This window comes from Heterocephalus glaber, unplaced genomic scaffold, assembly GCF_053883595.1.
Source record: "Heterocephalus glaber isolate CG9 unplaced genomic scaffold, H.glaber_assembly_v1.0 deba00001662, whole genome shotgun sequence".
Lineage (NCBI taxonomy): Eukaryota > Metazoa > Chordata > Mammalia > Rodentia > Bathyergidae > Heterocephalus > Heterocephalus glaber.
In genome coordinates, this window is record NW_028258403.1 from 15,443,768 (window position 1) to 15,458,976 (window position 15,209).

The 15,209-nt window shown below is 44.8% G+C and overlaps 1 pseudogene; it reads left to right on the top strand.

Annotated features, from left to right (window-relative positions):
* The first annotated feature begins 1,670 nt into the window (after positions 1-1,670).
* On the top strand, positions 1,671-14,936 carry LOC110346251 (putative RNA-binding protein 15B; annotated as a pseudogene).
* The last annotated feature ends 273 nt before the right edge of the window (positions 14,937-15,209 follow it).

Below are 15,209 nucleotides of genomic sequence, written 5' to 3' on the forward strand. Positions count from 1 at the left end.
AGTACAGTGGCCCACAAAGCAGACTTGTCTAGGCAAGTGTCAGTTTTGTCACTAGAATGAAGATCTCTATCTGATGCTAGTAAAACTTGGACTCATAACTAGCTACTCTCGTTCTAGCTTCCTGAAGACCAAGGAACAAAGGCTGATCACACTGAGTTCTCTGTGTGGTGTGTCTACAGAGAAAGACTGCGGGCTGGAGGACACAAGCACCTGGTTCCTCTTAGCTCTTGTTTCTTTATATGAGCTTGACGAACAAACTTGCCTTGAATGTCAGATATCACTGCAATGACTCTGGCTAAGACAACATGACCACCACTATCCAACTAGCTGTAACAAAGCCAAGCAGGACAGGGAGGTGACGATACCAAATTCACCCTTGAACTCAGGCGCCAAAACAGCCAGCTGCTCTTTGTTCGGTGGGAGCAGCCACTCAGAGCATTTCTCCACTGTGCTGTGTCCACAGAGGGGCAAGGGTGCCCAGCCCCAAAGAGGGGAACAGCCTAGTATCCGGTGTAACCATCTCCCAATAAACCATAACCAGATTCATGAATGAATAAGCTTCTGGAGCTCATGGGATTTCACATCTTATTTCAGTCAAGGGGGCAAATCCTTCATAAGCTTTGCATTGCTGCACCGCTCCTGTTGTCCCAAATTCTGCTGACTCATCTGGGCCCTTCCCACCGCTTGCAAACTGAACTGCTTTTCTCAGCCTTTCCAACACAGCAGGAGAGGTGACAGCCACCCACCCCAAGTGTCCCAACATCGTTATTTGGGAGTAGGAAGGAGTTTCTGTCTTCCTGCCATAGTCCTGAGATCAACTCCCCTCTACAGGTCCAGTTTTTAACTTTTTAGATGAATCCATACCTTGTCTCCTTGTAAACTTCTGAGATTCTCATTATGCTCTAGATTTATGAACTTTTCTCCTAGTTCCCTCACCATCCATCACTGTTCTCACTTCTTTCACAACACAATTGTCTGACCAATCTCTATGATTACTACATATTTCCTTATTATTAGCTCCTAGTAGCAGAAACCACATCATCCCATAATCCTACAAGAACATTACCATATATTAGTCTCTCTGACGTGGCCTCTGGACTGTGGCAATGGAGGACCTGCTCAATTTGTGACAACAGGGATTAAAAGATCACAGGTTATGCAGGGTGTGGTGATACATACCTGTAATCCCAGCATTAGGGAGGTTGAGTGAGGCAAGGGGATCCCCATGGGTTTGAAAAAAAAAAAAGCTGATCATGGTGGCGCACTCTGGGAGGCTGCAGCAGGCAGATTGAAATTCAAGCCCAACTTGGGCTAAACAGCAATTTAGCAAGACCCTGTCTCAAAGTAAAATACAAAAAAGGGCTAGGAAGAATGTAGCTTAATGTGAAGACCCTGGGTTCAATTCCCAATACTGGAGGAAAAATAAAACACACACAGAGACAGCACATTACAATCAACGGAAGAACAAAGAAAGGGCCAGGGATTTAGCTCAGTGGTGCTGCCGCCTGCCTCACAAACTCAAGGTCCTGACTGAAAAAAGAGAACAAAGAAAACACCCTGGCCTGGGACCTAGCCCTAAGAGGCTAATTTAATTTATCTGATTGAGTTTCTAGTGTGGAATGATCTAGGATGCAGCATGGGGATTTTCCAAGAACAGCTGAGTAGCGGACATGGAAAGGTAGGCTGAGAACCCAACACAATCACCAGAAACTGTTTATGGAGACAATGCACTGCATTTGCCCCTCACAAGCACCTTTGAACTCTGGGGATCATTCTCCATTTTGTAGATGAAGAAACTGAGACTCGGAGAAGTCAGATCACAGGGCCAATTTCATGTAGCTCTGAAACACAGAACCGAGATTTGGAACCTGCTCATTGAATTCATGAGTGGATGCTACACTCTCACTCTCTGTGCCATTTGACCAAACCCAAACTAAACCAGGCACACAAACCAGATTACAACTCCCTGCAGGCTGCAGTAGTTTTCCTCTCATCTGCTTATCCATGTCACCCCTTGATTATATCCATAGGAAGGCATGTGGGTTCAGTCAGATGGTAATGGATAGGTGTGGGCACAGAAAAGACAACATGAACGTTTCCCTACCCAGCCACCCATGTATCTGGGGTGTCCTCCCTCTCCTATCTGTCTTGTCTGCTTGCACTGTCTCCTCAGTCTTTCCCCACCCTTTCTGTCCACCTACCAGAGTCCCAACTCCTTCCTGGAAGGGCAGTGATGGAAACTTAGTCTTGTTGGAGACGCCTTTTGATCCCAGAATGGAGTAGCATTGGCAATAAACTTTCTTGATGCCCATAAGTTTGATGCACTGTCATGTTCATCAGTATTCTGTGTTTTCCTCTCTTGCCAAAACCTTCTCCTGAGAAGGAGGAAGGTAAATCAAAGAGGGAAAGCTGGAGAAAACCCTATCCTGTCGTAACAACTGCCAGCTGTCTCATAACTCATGAGCAAAGGCACCTTGGCCTTTATTCACTGAACAATGCACACCTTTAGTTTCTGACCCACCTTCTCCTACTGCTGAAGGGAAGCTGTTTCCAAACACAGCCCATCACGTACACACCCTGTCACACCAAAAGCCCCTGGCAAGAGCAGTAAGTCAAGGGCCCTAGAAGCCTTTTCCTCTCATCAAAGCAGGGCACATTAGGCTGCTCCTGGCCCAAGAGGGCATTCCAACTCAAACAAGAGTCATACCTGAGCCGGGGATTTAGCTCAGTGGTTTCATCACCTGCTGCGCAAGCACAAAGACCCGAGTTTGATCCCCGGTACCAAAAAAAAAAAAAAGTCATACCTGCCATGTGCTGGGAACCACTACATTAGTCATGTTCTGTGTAAGAAGGGAAGCAGGTACTTACACATCATTTCAGGCACTTGTGTCTCAGCTAGCACTTTCCCTTCCACTGTGTCCCTCTTTCCTCCTTCCTGGATGTTTACAGTCTCTTCTCACTTGATGTCATGACTAGGCCGCAGAGACCCTAAGCATTTTGTCTGAGCTTTGAGATATGAGTGTATTAGGGTTTTCCACAGAAACAGAACCAATGGTGTGTGGCAAGGGGTGATGGGGCCTGGAAAATCCAATATCCATGGGGCAAGTTGGCAATTCCAGCAAGAACCTGATGTCTTGAGTCTGAGGCAGCCTGGAGACAGAATTCCTTTCTCTTCAAGGGACCTCATTCTTTTCTCTTAAGGCCTTCAACTGGTTGGGTGAGACCCACCCACATTATGGAGAGTAATCTGCTTTATCCAAAACTCACTGGTTAAATGTTAATCGCATATTTTTTAAAAGTACCTGCACAATATGCCAAGCATGGTGGTGCATGCCTACAGCCCTCGGGAGGCTGAGGCAGGAGGTTCACAGCAAGTTCAAGGTCAGCCTACACTACATAGTGAATTTGAGGCCAGCTTGGACTACAGAGCAAGACCTTGTCTCAAAATAGATGATAGATAGATAGATAGATAGATAGATAGATAGATAGATAGATGATAGATAGATGGATGACAGATGATAGATAGATGGATAGGGCCTCCACAGCAACATCTAGGCTGAGGTTTCACCTAACACCTGACCACCACACCTGAGCCTAGCCCTGTCATGACGTTAACCCTCACCCTGGGTATAGTGGTACACACCTGTACTCCCAGCACTCTAGGAGGCTGCAGCAGAAGATCTGAGAGTTTGAGCCCAGCCTGGGCAATTTAGCAACTTAACAAAACCCTGCCTCAGAATGAAATAAGTCTAAAAGGGCTGGGAGATAGCTCAATGCAAAGGCCCTGGGTTCAATCCTTAGTACTGAAGGAAAAAAAACCAATTAACTATCATCACTAAGGTGAAGGGAGGATGTCAACTAGAGCCCTGGGAGAGTAGAAAGTGCTGTGTCTAGTTGTGCATCTTTCTCAATGGAAACCCTGGAGCCCTTTGGAATGGGTATTAAAGGAGAGAGAAGCCACAAACACTGAGAGCTTCACAGCAGCAATGTACAGAAGGTGTCCAGCCCCACAGCTTATGTTCTAAGCCTGGCACCTCTATCTTAAGCTGCTGGGTGAATTCTTCACCTCCCTCATTAGATGTTAAGCCATTCAACTTAAAAGCAAAGTTGCTCACAAGAGACCAGAAGAACTGCCAAGAAATCTGAAGCTCCACCCACGTATCATTTCACGCAGCAATAATGTCAGCAATAATATTAATATTGCATTTTTGAGGGGCCGGGGATTCAGCTCAGTGGTTTCGCCGCCTGATGTGCAAGCACAAGGACCCGAGTTCGATCCCCGGTACAAAAAAAAAAAAGAAATATTGCATTTTTGAAATTATTTTATTTAAGTGTAGGGTAAAACAAAGGAACCAAATATATGGATATTATCAGCAATCAAGATTTTTAACATAAAAGAAAAGAAATGCACCCATCAATAAATAAAAGGGAAAAAATTGTAACGTTAAATTGGACCTGCTAGTGTAACATATGACTGTGATCTTTAGTGTATTTTCTAGACTTGACAACCAAAAGGAACTAAAACAAGGACATCCCAATAGGGATTAGCACAACTAGTTTCCAGACTTAGTGTTTACATACACAGTTCCCTGATCAAAAGCCCAAGGAGGAATGCGGATTTATCTCAGAGGCACAGTGCCTGCCTCACAAACACAAGGTCCTGAGTTCAATCCCCAGTACCAAAAACAAACAAACATACAAAAAGCACAAGGACTCCTTAGAAATGGCTGGTTTCAGGGCTCCCTCAGAGAACACAGATGAGCCCAGGATGTCTTCAGCCAGTAAGTAAGCAAAGTGCAGAACGACCAGGAGGGTTATCTCTAAGGAAAACAGGAGGGAAGCTGTTTGGTAGTATCTACAAAAGTTAAACATACCCTGCGTACAGCAATTCCACTCTTCAGTATATGCCAACCCCAGCCCAAAATAGGCTTACTCAAGGACAGATAACAGAATGTTCACAGCAGCCCTGTTAAATATGGTATATTATGAAGCAGCAAACAACAGTATTAGTAATCATCCTAAATGTCCACCTACATTAGGATACAGAAATGGCAAGAGCAATGAAAGAGTAAAATGCACAACTTCACACAATGTGGATGAAGCTCGTAGAGGTAATGATGAGCAAAGAAGCCAGGCAGAGAAGAGAACCTGCTCTATGATTCCATGTACACAAAATTCCTGGACAGGTAAGCTTGTTAATAGTTTAGAAGTGCCAGCTGGGTGTGGTGGGATGTTAATCCCAGCTCCTTCCTAGGCAACATAGCCACACCCCATCTAGACCAAAAGAAATAAAGATAAGGCTGGTGGCTACTCCCAAAGGGCCGGAAGTGTTAGGAATAGGAGGTGTGGCTGGGGTGTGTGGGTTCATGGGGTACTAGCAATGTTCTGTTTCTTTATCTGGCAGTTGGCTATACAAGTATTTGCTATGGGAAAATTTTTTGAACTATTGACTTAATTTTTTGTGCTTTTATCTATATGTTAATATAAATATATTTCAATGTAAAGCTTTACTTAAAAAAAAAGCCAATCTTTCCAGGCATGGTGGTGCTCGCCTGTCATCCCACCATTCAGGAGACTGAGGTGGGAGGATCACAAGTTAGGGGACAGACTGGGTTACAGATCATGTTCAAGGCCAGCCTGGACTACAGAAAGATGCTGTCTCAAATTTTTTTAAAAGCAAAGAAATCACTCATAAATGTAGAAAGAATGATAAAATTTAAAGATCACCATTTTGTAACCCCCTATACAATGATCAATTCATGTAACAATCACCGATGGAAACTAAAACCATTATGCTCAAAGACCTGAGTTCAATCCCTGGTACAAAAAAAAAAAAAAAATCTAAATGGAAACTAAAACCATTAGATGAAAACATATTACATACAGACATCTGAAGAATGGCAAAGGGTCATCCAAAGACCACTCACTTTTACATAAGAGAGCCATTAATTATGTTGAACTCACTATGTAGCCCAAGCTGGCCTCAAACTCTCAGCAGTCCTCCTTCCTCACCCTCCCCAGTGCTGGAATTACAGGCTCTAGCCACCACACCCAGCTAGAAGAACCATTATTCCTTTGCAATAGAGAGGCCTGGTGGCCATGGCTTTAATCCAGTGATTGAAATTAGTATAACAAACAATGGAAAGCTATGGCATTCTGTGTCACCTGATATAATTCAAATTAATCAAGCAATATAACCTACAGCCATGTATTTTCCTCGCCACTTTAGAATCACCAAAGATTTTCAAAATCTCCTTCCAACTATAGCAGAATCTAAGAGCCAGGACCATGCATCAGTATTTTTTAAAGTTTCCCAGGTCCCTGCAATGGACAGTTAAAACATTATGGACAAAAATGTATGGAATACAGCTTCAAATTTCAATTACATATAAGACATAGAGCAATGGTTCTTAACACTGACTTCACATTAGAACCACCCAGGGAATTTTGAAACTAGTGCCACCTCAGCTGTGTCTCCAGTGAATCTGATGTAATTAGATCAGAGTAGAGCTGTAAGACCACTGTCCTTACCAAAGGCTCCGAGGAGCTGACTATAGTGAAGCACACCCAGGGATCCCAGCGGTGCCTCCAGAATGTAAGACCAAGGGCCTTACCAAATGCTCCAAGGAGCTGAAGTGGAGCACACCCGGAGATCCCAGCGGTGCCTCCAGAATGTAAGACCAAAGGCTTTACCAAATGCTCCAAGGAGCTGGAGTGGAGCACACCTGGGGATCCCAGCGGTGCCTCCAGAATGTAAGACCAAGGGCCTTACCAAATGCTCCAAGGAGCTGACTGCAGCAAAGAACACCCGGGAAGGAACACACCGGACAAGTCGAAAAGTGAAACAGACCTTAGTCTAGCCAGACGGCACTCCCAAAGCAAAGTAGCTTAGAGAGGCGTCAGTCCAGAGTCCAGGCTCTTTTTATAGGGGCTTGCAGGGGAGTTAACAGGCGAAATTTACAGAAGAAGGAACAAAGGTTTATTGGTCTTACATTTGTATGTTAATTAGCCTGACATGTACTGATAGTCAGGAGATGCTTTGTAGATTGTTCTATAGATAGTGGTGTCCGGAACAAAGAGTTGGATAATTATGGCTGATACAGATCTTATCTAGTGTCCTGGAACTAAGAAGCATCTTTATCTATTTACTCACATTCAATCGCAGTTGGGGCTAGGAGAGTTTTATGATTACAGAGTTATGCAGTCGTACAGAACTCAGGAATTTATTTTCTCTTTTTTTTTTGCTGCCGGTGATCAAACTCAGGACCTTGCACTGGCAAGGAAGGCAGCGGAACCACTGAGCTAAATCCCCGGCCCTAAGAGTTTATTTCCTAGGTCTTAAATTTTAATTAAATAACCTCCCATAAGAACAGAATGGACCAATCACTCCCTCTCCCTTGTCAGGTCAATCTGATTCTCACGTGTGGCCAGAGTCAAGGATTCCCAAAATAAAGGGACAAATTAACACCCTGTGGAGATAGACAAATCCAGGATGTGGTACATTCTGTAAGACCACTAGCCTTGAAGCAGAACTTTAAAAATTAAGAAAGGAAAAACAAGTCTCACCAACCCTAAGCAATTCCCCCTCAGACTTCCCCCTCCCTGGCTGTTAACTTTGTTCCTGTAAGTAAGGTTTTATGACACTTCACTTCTGTAAGATCTTGCTTTTTATCCACGAAGATATGCTAAGTTGCAAAAGTATCACTACTTAATTAACTGTCTCTGTCCCGCTTCTGGAAACCTGCTTGCCCATCCACCTGTTTTGCACCACTAGGAATACCAACCCCTTCTGTAGGACTGCATAACTCTGTAATCATAAAACTCCCCTAGCCCCAACTGCGATTGAATGTGAGTAAATAGATAAAGATGCTTCTTAGTTCCAGGACACTAGATAAGATCTGTATCAGCCATAATTATCCAACTCTTTGTTCCGGACACCACTATCTATAGAACAATCTACAAAGCATCTCCTATCAGTACATGTCAGGCTAATTAACATACAAATGTAAGACCAATAAACCTTTGTTCCTTCTTCTGTAAATTCGCCTGTTAATTCCCCTGCAAGCCCCTATAAAAAGAGCCTGGGACTCTGGACTAGCCTCTCTAAACTACTTTGCTTTGGGAGTGCCGTCTGGCCAGACTAAGGTCTGTTTCACTTTCCGACTTGTCCGGTGTGTTCCTTCCCGGGTGTTCTTCGCTGCAGTCAGCTCCTTGGAGCATTTGGTAAGGCCTTTGGTCTTACGTTCTGGAGGCACCACTGGGATCCCCAGGTGTGCTCCACTCCAGCTCCTTGGAGCATTTGGTAAGGCTCTTGGTCTTACATTCTGGAGGCACTGCTGGGATCCCCAGGTGTGCTCCACTTCAGCTCCTTGGAGCATTTGGTAAGGCCCTTGGCCTTACATTCTGGAGGCACCGCTGGGATCCCTGGGTGTGCTTCACTATAGTCAGCTCCTCGGAGCATTTGGTAAGGACAGCGGTCTTACACTTCAACCACATGTATAAAACTAGAGCTTCCTCTTTGTTGAGGGCTCAGCCTTTGGATACCAACTCGCTGGGCTTGTGCACACTTAAATAAATCTTCCTGTTTCACCCATTGGTTTCTCCGATCTCTGAAATCCTGCAACAGCCCAGAGTCTTCAAAAGTTAATGTTATGCCCCTTTGGGCCAGGCTACCTCGTGTGCCAGATGGTTGGTGATTCTCCAATGGATATGGGGTGTTCCCCAGTCTGAACCCCTATGCCCTGCAGAAGGCAACTGTCACCCCTAAGGACAGAGGGGAGGAAGAGGAAGATGATGAAGAGGAGGAGAACATGGAGGACACTCAGGAGCTGCTGGGCAGCATCAAGGAGAGCATGGAGCAGAACACAGGTGAGCTAGAAGATCAATATATAATTCGATTTGTGAAAGAAAAACTAAAATCCATGCCTTGTAGGAATCAGGGTTACATCTTGAATGGATTCCCAAAGACCTATGATGAAGCAAAAGACCTGTTCAATCAGGAAGCTGAAGAAGAGGAAGATGAAATCAGAGGCAAAATATTTCCTGTTGATAAATTAATTTTACCTGAGTTCATCTGCGGTCTGATGCCTCAGCCAAATTTCTGAAGGAGCAGGTGATCAACTTCCTGGAGAGCATCGTGGTCAGGACCCACTACACCCAGGACTGCTTCCTCCGGGTGCTAAGCAACTACAGGGTCATCAACACCGAAGATGAGACTGTCTACAACTATTTTGATGAAATCGAAATCCACCCCACACACATTGACGTAGGAAAATTTGAAGATGCTCAGAACAGACTTGCTATCAAACAGCTGATCAGAGAGATTGGGGAGCCTTGGAATTACTGTCTAACAGATGAGGAGAAGGTGGAGCTGGAGGAGAGGGCTGCAGAGATGCACCTGGCCAAGGAGGCTGCCAAGGAGGTGGCCCGTGAACAAAAGGAGGCTGTGGAAACAGCAGAGGTTGGCCCGCTGGGAGGAGTGGAATAAAGGACTAGAGAAAGTGAAGAGAGAAGAAAGAGAACTACTGGAGGCGCAGTCTACTCCACTGAGAAACTACTTAATTACCCATGTTATGCCAGCTCTCATGAAAGGTCTGAACAAGTGTTTCGAGGTTAGACCAGATGATCCTGTTGCTTTTCTGGCAGAATATATTTTCAAGAACAATCTTGAAACACAGTAGAACTCTGAAGATCTGGTGTCATCCAACTTTACATAGCAGATCAATTTAACATTGTCATTGGAAAAATTGCTTTCAAATTACTTTCCCAGATTTTGAAATTTTTTCCTGTAAGCAAATATTCTATAAAGTAGAACCATTATAAAAAGCAAAAAGTCCATGTCATGGAGGGGGAAAGAAAGGAGGAGCTCTTCTATGTTAAAATACATAACCAAAAAAAAGGTATTGAGTGTATTCATTTATTAAAACAACTATAGACATTTTACAGGAAAATTGGTGAAATTTAAATATTAAATTGATTTTAGATAGTTAATTTTTAGTAGGGATAATGACGTTGTGGTTCTGTACACAAATATCTTTTTTGCTTTGTTTGTTTTTTGATACTAGAGATTGAACCCAGGGCCTTCATACTGAACTACATCCCCAGCCCTTTTTAAATTTTTTTTTACTTTGAGACAGGGTCTTGTTAAGTTGCCCAGGCAGGGGCTTGAACCTGCAGCCCTTCTACCTCAACTTCCCAGAGATTCCAGGGAGGTTTGTGCACCATGCCATGCTATGCCACACTGTAACATCCAGGGGTGGACAGCAAGCCACTGTTCTGCTGGAACATGCAGCTCCCAGGGATCCTAAACCCAGCATCGGTAAAGAACCAAAGAAGCAGTTTAAACTAAAAGAAAACAACTTATTTGAAGATGGGAAAGGAGGAAAAGAGACATGAAAGACAGCAACTAGGAACAAAGAGAGAGAATTGGAAAATGAATTGCTCGTGGACCTCTTGTCTGCAGCTCCTTTTATTGAGATGCTTGTCCCACTAAAGCTCTTGGAATCCGACTGACCCCCTAGCTTGTCTTTCATTTTAACCTTGGATTTCTTCTGCCCATGTGACTTTTCCATTTTCTTTGGTGGAGAGTAAGATTATGGGCTGGAGCCTTCTTGACAGGTAGTTTAGGCAAGTGGATTAAGTGAAGGCAAAGTTTGTGATTCTTATGTTAATCTCGCTACTTAGGAACTTCCTGGTGCTGAGTACTTTGCCTTTACTTCCTAATTGCTTGAGATTAGCTGCCTTTGTCTTTCTAATTCCTCAGAGTCTATCTGCCTTTGCCTTTCTAAGTGCTGGAGTCTGGCTTCAGAAGTCAAAACTGCCTTATTAATTTTTTTTTTTTGTACCGGGGATCAAACTCAGGACCTTTGTTTTCGTTTTTTTGTTTTTTTGGTACCAGGGATGGAACTGGGGACCTTGTGCTTGCTAGGCAGGCGGTGGAACCACTGAGCTAAATCCCTGGCCCATCCCTTATTAATTTTTAATAAAGCCCAATGAGGCCTTCATCCTCTCTCTTTCCTACCTACAGTGCTCCCTGTCCCTACAAGAGTGCTGGGATTAGAGGTATGGACCACCACATCAGGGTGACAAATTTCTGTTCTTAGGTGATACATGCTGAGCACTGAGAAGTAATGTGTCATGATATGAATCTAATTAACTTCCCAATGGATCAACAACAGCAGAAGAAAACAAGGTATACAAAAAGAGAAGTGAAGAAAAAGGTTCATAGCTATTAAGGCTAGGCAAGGACATACGGGAGTTTGTTGTATTAATTCTTCCTAGTAAGTTGAGGAAATTAGAGAATTTTTAATGGGAAGAATTAGAAAATTTTTAATGATTCTGTCCATGGCTATTGGGAACAATACATGTTGTGCCCAGATCGCTAGGTCCCCAAAGACCACCTAGGAGCCGATTCCGATGCAAACACACGAGGATCGTTTATTCAAGCTCGAGCAGGGACTCTCATCCGACACCGATGCAGCAGGTCAGGATTGAGAGCCCCGACTCTTAAAATACCAGGGGTTTTTATAGAGGTTACAGCAAGGCGCGTGGTTTCAAAAAGGCGCGGGGGTTTTAAATCACACGCAAATCACACGATTGGCTAGCATTTAGCAAGTTTTGAAAGTTTAAACCTGATTGGCTGTGCCTTGTGCGCTGAACTGCAAGTGGCTGCTCAAATTATCAAAAAGAACATCTGGGCTACTGGGGTATTGGGGTAACTACTGATTAGCTGTTGCAGGCCATCGAGAAGAGCATCTGGGACATTGAGGCAGCTACTGATTAGCTGTTGCTAGGCTAGTTGCTAGGGGACTGTTGAACATTATCACAGGCAGGTGGCCAAAGTACATCTTGTGGTTTTTCTTGGAACTAGAGTTTATGTCCAGGCCACCTTACTCTAAGATGGGGCCAAATTTTAAAATGGAGTCACTTAGGCCTCACATACACACAAAGCAGTTCCTGGGCTTTTGGCAGATGAAATGTTGAGGAAGCAAAGGGAAGGACACGGTGGCCAGACAGAGCCAAGGCCCCAAACTCAGCAGCACAGGAAGGTGCCCAAGGTGTTTGGGAAGTGTATTCATTCTGGTGGGGGGAGAGTGAGAAAGGATCACAGTGGTCCTGCTTCTTTGCAGCACAAATTTACTTTTTTTATTTCAGTGATTTGCCCATTTCCTGAGAGAATTTTTGTTCTGTTTTGTTCTGTTGTTTTCTTTCCTCCCTTCTCCTCCTCCTCCTCCTCAACCATCTCCATCCTTTTTCTCCCCTCAGAAACATTCAAAAGAAGTCCTATGCAGAAACTCAGGGGAGGGAACTCAATCCACTGTAGAATTCTAAACAGGACTTTCCTGAGCTCGGACATTGCCAGCATTGCGGTAATGACTGCTTGACAAGCAGACTGCAGGTGTCAGGGTAGGAGATTCCAGGTCACTGCAGTCCTTCAGCTGAGATCTCTCCTTGAAACTAGGTCTCTGGATTTTAAAACTAGGACATCACAACCATTACATCTTACAACTTTACCAGCACCAGTCACAAAGTAAAAATGGCTAAAGTTAGTTGTACCAAACATTTTTGGATATCATCTCTTTAAACACTATCGAAGTATTATTAATAGTATTATTGCTGTTTACCAGATTAGAAAACTGAAGCTCAGAGTTCATTGACTTTGTCAAAGTTCCACAGCCAGTTAAGTGGAGGAGCTGGGATGGGAATTTCACCAGTCCAACTGCAGAGCCTATGCTGCATCACCTACATTAAATGCAAAAGCCATTTAAATACTCTTTCCCTGTGTTCTATTGCTAGAAGCAAAATAGCTTTTATTTAGTTTTCTCTGTACTTTACAGTTGCCAATATCTTGCTAATCTTCAATAATTTTCCACAACATATGACCTAGTCCTGGTCACCACTGCTCACTAGTCAGGCTGATTTCTAAAACACAAGAAAAGAACCATCCCGCTGGACTCACACTGGGTGAAAGAAAATTGAGAGAAAAAGAACTGGAGACTTGAGCTGGAAATATAGCTCAATGGTAGAGCTCTTGCTAGCATGCATGAGACCCTGGGTTAGAGCACCAGCATGGCAATAAATAAATGAATAAATAAATCAAATAAACACCCAGAGACTTGATCAGTGGATTGGTGGTGAATCTGTCAGTCCATGCATCTGCCTATCTACCTTTCTCTCCCATCTTGCCCTCAGCCTCTCTTTCGCCATCTCTTCCTGTTTCATCTCCTTCTCTGTTTTATTTCTCTTTGTCTCTAAGTCTCATTGCCTCTAAATCTGTCACTGTCTCTGTATCTCTGCCTCTCTCACACCCATGTACATGTACAGGCATGCACACAACTAAATTTCAGAGCTGTACTTCGCTTCCTAGACCTGAAGAGATTAATAAGCTAATTGCAATAGAGGATAGTAGGAAAAAAGAGTGACTCATGCCCCCGGGGGCCACCATGTCCTTAAACCTGCTTGGCGGCATGTCACTGCAGGGAGGATAGGAGGACAATCGGTGCTCATAGTGCTTGCTGGCCCTTGCGGAAGCCACCTGCCCCCCACCTTTCCCAGACTACTCTGAACACTGCTGCCCTGACCTGGGGGAGCTATTCCATAAGCAACCCTGTAATGCTATGGGCTGATGACTACAGGCACCCCTACGGCTACCTGCCCAGGTGCAAGGAGGATGACCAGCGGAAGGCTGTGACAGACCTTCAAGAAGTATGGCATCACTGATGAGGTGCCATCAAGAGGCCTGCCTGTGATCACGCTGGTGCCAGTGCCTTCCTCAAATTCCAGAACCTGAACTTCACTCAGTGATTGACAGAAACCTCATTACATTAGGCTTTGGCAAGATCAACCCCACCCACCCACCTTTGGGTGGGTGGCCTGGAACCTAACACTTCACTGGCAGCTCTAGCCCATGAGCTTGATTGCTTTGGGAGTACTAAGACTACTGATCACATCAAAAAAGATAGCTTTGCCTCCATCCAGGAGAGAACCTGCAGCAGCCCAGTTTACCTGTGCTATAACAAGGGACTTTCCTTGGGGTGGACCAGACCTCAGGTTCTGTGGATTTTCCAAAGCAGGAGAGTCTCAGTATCCCCAGCAGTACCAATGCTTACCCCTCCCTGGGCATTATAAGCTTCTCATGGGTGGATATACCAGGCACTGAACCAAGGGTATAGACCTGAGGGTTCAGGATAGGACCAAGACCAGATCTTTTTGGACAGTTCCAGTAAAAGTTCTGGCTGCAGGAACAGTCTGTGGGGCCACAGGTGTTCAGTGCACAGCTGGAGTGGGAGGGCTGGGGGTCAGGTGAGCTGGGAGGGGACCAAGGCATCCCCAAGCCCTGGGAAAACAGGCCCAAACAGCGGAGCTTCTCCAGTGACTGTGAGAGGACAACCCACTGTCCATATGAGGAAGGGAAAGGACCAAAGAGGGTGGGCAGCAAACTGCTGGCTCAATCCCCAGTACCACCAAAAAAAAAAAAAAAAAAAAGCTAAAGACTGTCAGAGTATGCTGACACTGTAGCTAGGTTGGAATGGGCTTCCAGTATTGAAAATAACTGCCTTCCAATAGCTACATACATTCTATAGAGGACCAGAGGTATCAATGGTCTCCTCAAAGACCACACTTCTGGGAGCAAGCTGACCCAGCTGCAGATTGCCCAGCCTGAGCAACTGGACCAGTCTGAGCACAACAAGGTCACGCAATGCATCTGGCTGGGGAGCTCCAGTGACTATGCTGTGCTCCTAGCCAAGCAGGTCATCCCCGGTGGGCCTGGCACTGAAGGGATGCCCAGGATGGAGCCAGGCCCACAGAGGCAGCTTCTCAGGAACCTCAGAAGCAGGCTGCGGGGTGACCGGGGCAGTGACAGCACAGGCATGCTTTCTGCCCTGCGTCTCTTCACAGCAGTGTCTCCATCAGCACTGAGCACCAAGACCAGCTAAAAGAAGAACGCATGTGGTGGTTACAGTGACAGACCCGCCTACTCCATTCCTGTCTTTTCCACCTCACAAAAGCAGCTGTTTTAAAGTTTGATCCCTTCTCTACCCTCTTCTCTTAGTATGAATTCTCTGCTGAGTTATTTTGGTTCATTTGGTGGGAATCGATATCCTATCCACCACTAAAACTAAATTCTTAGATTTGGGGAGTTTGTTTGGTTTTTGGGTTTTGTTTTACAACAATGAAAAGGGACTTCTGCTAAGCTGACTTCTAGCATA